Raw genomic sequence first — 6,216 nt, 5'->3', positions numbered from 1 at the left:
TTGGCGGAATTTAATTTCGCGAATTTGGGCGTAATTCGCGAAATTAAATTTCGCGAAACACACCAAAATGGCCAGATCGCGAAATTAAATTCCGAGAAATTCATAGGAACATTCATATTTGACGTTATTATTTTGTTGTTAAAGTTTGTTAATGTGACTGAGATATGTCTTGAAATCGATGAAAAATATGAAAAACATTTTCTCTGTAAAAAAAATTCTTTTGAAATTTCTAAATCGCGAAATTAAATTCCGTGAAACTTTTGAAATCGGCTCATTTGCGAAATTAAATTCCGCGAAATTAGCCACTTTGAAACTCTGATTCGCGAAATTAAATTCCGCGAAAATTTCTTCTCGCGAAAATTTCTTCCCTTAAGGTACAAGTTTTGTTCATAATTCTTTTAAATAAAAGGGAAATATTTTCAGCCTGATAATTGTATAATTATTTTTCGACATCAATATTCGTGTTGAACAGTATTGGGAAACGGCCTGTTGGCTACTGAGCTCCAGCCCGCTTATAGCCAAAGGATAAAAGTTACGAAAAGGTACTTAATAAGTTTGGTAGTGTTGTATATGTGAAATGGCGGGCAGGGGGCTTCAAAAATGGATATACCAAGAGTAGAAGCCCCTTATAATCTCGGCATTTCATTTTGCTAATTATTTCGCTCTTTTTTATGATTGAGCTTATAAAAACAGTGGGTCGTAGTGTAGTAGCAATGATCACTATTCGATCATGTCTCATTTATTATTTGTCTTAAAAATGCTGATCTAAGTTTGTTTTTTTCACTGAATATAGAATACACCGTTTAACAGTTTCGCCATCTCCACCGTAGAGGCGGTAGGTAAAAATGCTCACTTTAGTACTGTGGAAGGTTAGAGAAATGTAAACATTGCCATTTTTTTTATTTCCTTTAAAGAGAATTTTTTAGATGTTTGAGGCATGATATTAATGACAATTTTATGTATCTCTCCTGAAAATTTCACAAAAATTCATCTAGAGGAAAAGAAGTTATGATTAAAAGGAGTTCTTTACCTACCATTTCTCTGCTGGGTTTTCTTATGAGAACTGGATGTTTACCTACCATTTTTTACGGGGGAGAGTGAAGTTTCCCGTGGTTGCCAAAATCAAAACAATGGCAAATTGTTCATACGCGTGCGCAGTCGACACTGTTAAACAGTGTATTGATTAACTATGCATCCAATATTTAACAATTGAGTATTTAGCAGAATGAAATATGATTTCAAAGAATTTTCAAATTCGATTCATGTTTCTAAAAGTGTAATTCCCTTACTGAATGTTTATTTGAAATATGCTTTCGCAGCATCTTTTTTAATAATACATGCTCGTGATATGTATTTCGTGTTTGATAAAGTGTGGGTTGAGATTGTCATTATAAAGTGTTCGTTTGATGTTTATGTATTCTATTAGGAGGTTGTTTTTATAGAAGGGCTTCACAATCGAGTTATAATGAGATGTTTCTCAATTGAACGTTTTGTGGTTTTCTTGTCTCATAATACACTCTTCCTATACTAAATCATGCCAAAGTTTATATACTTGAATTGGGACATTATCCGAGGATTTGAGAGGCCAATGTGAAGGTTTAACTCATAAGAACGAGGATATGTATGGGGAAGCAAAAGGTTTTGTTACTTTTTTAAGAAAGTAGCGTCGGTTACTGGTCAAAAGTTAGTCAGCTATAAAATACAGTTTTAAAGGGAAACATAAATCTTTCTATCTGCTTTTTGAACTATCAAGAGGTTGAGGGCTAAAAAAAATTCGTTGAACTTTGAAATAATATCTCACTGACAGTGAGGCTGGAACATCGATTTTTGAGGATTACGATTTTACCAGCTTTTTAGCGATTTTTGCCTCGCTAGCCCAAATCTCGCAACCTCTTTATCTTAAAGGATGATCGAAATTAGAGTTTTTCAGCGTTCCGAAAAAAACGCAAAGCAGAAATTTTTTCATCTTCACAGGATCGATTGTCAACAACAAAATACATCTTTTGGTCTTTGGGTTTGTTTCTGACGTTTTTCCTTCAAAGAATATCGATCACTTTCTTTTTCCCCTTGAGCGCGCGAGAAAAAAATGATTAGCTCGCATTCTCGCGCGGGCGAATAAAGATGAGGCGGTAATCTTGCACTAAGGGTGCTACTTAGTTTCCGCCCTATTTTGCGCCCACCATAGAATGGTCCAAATACGGGGGTATTCCAAATGATAAATGATGTCGTTCTGTAAGTGTTTTATTTTCTGATAGATACAAATAGTATATCTATATATTAATAGTATAACGCGTATGTCATTTTGTTTTCTGTTTTCTGTCTGTGTGTCACTTTCGATTTCGCAAGCAATGTTTTGTTCTCGGTAAGTTTGTTTTGATTGACAGATCGGATAGAGCCTGGTTTAGACTTTATTCAGCCTTTGTTTTGAAATTTAAGGCCCGTCTACATTTAGTAATTTTAATTTCTGCCTAGGCATGCCCGTTTTTTATTTTTCTCTTTTCTTTTGTTTAAATTCTTTTCGAATGTAATTAACGATCGTATTTATTAATTACATTCGAATTCTTTTCAAAACAAATTCCTTTTATAGAAAAGAATAATTCAAATGTAAATCAAAACATAACAGTCAAAAAGTTTGTCAAACCAAACAACGACAGCATTCAAAAGGCGATAAAAAGCAAAAAGAGAAAATTAGTCAACCTCTTTCTTCATATAAAAACATTCAAGTCGTCGTTACTGTCAAAAAGTGTGTACGTCATTTTACATGTTTAAATTTGAAAAGTTGCTGCGTTTAGACCAACTGGCATTTGTAGTTTGGCATTTGCTCATGAGGGATTCGATTTTAATAGCTTTTCCATTGTATTTTCTGTCATGGCATTTAAGAAATTTTTAGAGTCATTACTGAAAAGGTGATTCCCTTAAGTTCAATTTTGATAGATCAAACAATGAAAAGCATGGAATCTTTCAAAAACTGCAGTCATTAAGACTGAAACTTTTTGCCGCAGGGCTAGGCTATGGCAAATGTTGCAAATTTTACAATCTATAGAAAGAACTGAATAAAAAACGTCATTTTTTCTCTTTGTTTTGGTTTCTTTGTTTGATTTGAAATGCCAGAAAAGGGGATTCCTTTGCTCAAAATGGCATTTCAAATGCCAACGAAATGCCAACACGCTGGCATCATTAGGCATTTGACAAACCGAACAATTTACAAAATGCCAGGCTGGTCTAAACGCATCCAGTTATGACAAGGGTTTAAAAAAGCAACTTAGAATTGTCTTATTTTTTCAATCTGATAAAAAAAAAGAGTTGCACTATTCTTTGTGACTTTCCCACTTTTTCCTGAAGAATTGTCATTTCAACTGGACGGCATATTCAGAGTTGTTTCAGACGACACTGGTACAGTAAACGATTCTCTTCCTGATAACTTTTGACTTAAACAAAAAATTCATCTACATCCAAAGGACTTTTATTGCGTTCAGCTACAGCTTAACCGGCGTGCGACGCCGGGTACCGGCTAGTTGAATACTATTAGCTTATTCATTTAAATATTTTTGAGCCCAAATTTAAATATCTGGTTAAATAAAAAACAAATGACAGCAGTTTCTGTTTTTCCCTCAAACCCCTGGGAAAAGTTTTTTTGCCGACTTAGCTATTTTACAAATTTCGGAAAAGAACTCCCATAGGAATTCCGATTCATAACCCGATTGGTTCATTTCAGAACGGCTTCAAGAAAGTCATAATGGCAGATAATTTTAAAAGTTTCTCTGAGTAAATGTGTGTAATTTATTGATGTTGATGGCTTGTTGATTCTTTAAAGAAAAAAGATAACAGGTATAGCTTTTTCTAATCCTGGAATATTGAGGTTCCAGCTACACTGACTGAACATTATTTTGGTTTTAGGTAAAAAAAAAAAACATGAGAAATCACATTGTGGTGGATTTTGGTGATAATGTTACATCAATCTTTTATTGGTATTATGTTGACTCTCTTCAAAAATTGAAAAACAGCATCGAAAAGCGATTCAAAATTCAACTTGAAGACCAAACTTTCAAACATGGAGATATCGTTGTTGATGAAAACTCTTTTGGGGAACTTTATAAAAATCGGTTCACAGAAGATATTGATTTGAAAGTTCTTTCTTCGGACATTTCATTGATTCGGAATGAACGAAAACGAGTTTCAATGAATGAGGAACCTTCAGGTCGAGTTGATATTCCATGGCTTGACCTTGAAGATCGTGAATTCGTAACAGGAGGGGACAGCGAAAAAACTATATCAAATCTGAGGCAGGAGTTTCAGAAAATGATTCATAAGCCAAGACTAGACAATGTTGTATTTTTGCTGGATGATCGCATCGTGTTGAATGAAGACCAATTAATAGCTGATTTGCTTCTCGATCGTGAATACTTGACCTTAGGTGTTATAGAGAAGTATTATGAATTAGACCGTGAAGGAATGGGTTTAGGGCGTGGTTTGAATATTCTACCACGTGTTTATATAATTATTCCACAGATTGACGTTGGGACTAATACTGTTGAGTATCCTCTATTAGACGTTCGTCACATCAGTTTATCTACCATGAAATCTTGGATTGAAAGTATCCATCAAATTCCCTGCCAAGAACAAGAGTTGGTATGCAATGGGAAGGTGGTTTCAAGTGAAAACTTCCCTGGTAAAATGTATTACCATCCACCCGAGCCTAAAATTGTCAAATTGCACGTCTGTCCAACGCAAGATGAGAAGTTGAACTATTTTTACCTTCAGAATAATATAAGAACAATGCCAACAGTCCATTTAACCAGTTTTGATAATGAACGTGAATGGAAATACTTTTATCGTGGAGTAAAGGGAAAGAATGTCAACGAGTTCATCGAGGATTCTTTACAAATACCACAAACAAAACAATATCTATTTATCAACAACAGGAGAGTCTCTCACAATGAACTGGCAAAACTGTTGAGGGAATATGGACACAATGTTTTAGCTCCGTTCAAAGTTAATCTTATCGTGCAAGCGGACGATGGGGCAAAGGGGTTGCTATGGACATTGGAGCTATATGGTATTCGTCGAATGCGCTCCGTTGTTGTGAAACATCCGGAAACCGCTGCTATTCTTTTCGATATCTCTTTATCCAAATTCAACGAAAGACAACCACTTGTCGATGTTATTTCTAAACGTTGCCCAAATCTATCGGCAGATTGTGTAAGTCTTTTCCACAAGCAGGAAAAACTGGATGATGCATTTTTTGTGAAGGATATGTTCGCTTTGATGTTTAGTGACGGTTCAATTGAGGAGAATTTCGTCGTCACACTTGCTGTTAAACCTAATATCAGAGAGGATATGAAAGAATTTTGCGAGAAAAACGCAATCAAATACTTGGGAAACATCAATATTAATTTTCTGACTGGACAGTTCTCCATCGATCTTTCTTTGATCACGGCGCGAACGATCAAAGATTTGAAAAATCAGATTTATAAAGTCAAACGGACGCCTCCTCATTTGCAAATGATTTTCTATCAAAACGCCGAATTGTCAGACTCGAATCAACTCACTTCACATAGCTACAATCAAGAATCACTCACTTTCAATATGGTTGTTAAACCAGGCAAAGAAATAGAACTTTTCATCAATTGTGTTTTTCTTGACGGTTTGCACATGGACCTTAAAGTGTGCGAAACAGACACCATTGGTGACCTCAAAGAAATGGTCAGTCAGAGGTCAGGGATCCCCTCTTCTTTGATGGTCGCTGGTAGCTATCTAGGTGAACCTGATCATGTACAGATCTGGGAGACTGGGTTCCAATATGTCTTCCCTGTCGACTTTAACAAGAAAGTTTTACTGCTAATCAAACGAAAAGGTAAAGAAGTTCAACGTAAAAGCCACCTAATTCGATATTACGATTATGACACTATCGAAACACTTTGTGAGGACGTTCAACGAGAATTGGAAGGGGAAGGTCACGTGACTATGGAGAAGAACGGGTTCAATAGAGACACATTATTGAAAGATGTTGGAGAAAAAGAAATCACTTTTTTGGTCAATAAAAACTGCTCACTCATGTAAATTTTTATCAAGATTTTTGTACTTATTTTTTGTACTTTTTTATGAATTATTTTCCCGTATCTAAAAAATTCTTTTGAGCTTCTGTTAATAGGTATAAATCTCTTAGACTGGCATGCCAGTCGGGCTGGAACGGCATCACGTGGGAAAAGTGAGCGT

The sequence above is a fragment of the Clytia hemisphaerica genome, unplaced genomic scaffold, assembly GCF_902728285.1.
Source record: "Clytia hemisphaerica strain Z4C2 unplaced genomic scaffold, Clytia hemisphaerica genome assembly, whole genome shotgun sequence".
Classification (NCBI taxonomy): Eukaryota; Metazoa; Cnidaria; class Hydrozoa; order Leptothecata; family Clytiidae; genus Clytia; species Clytia hemisphaerica.
Note: the sequence above shows the minus strand (reverse complement) of the source record.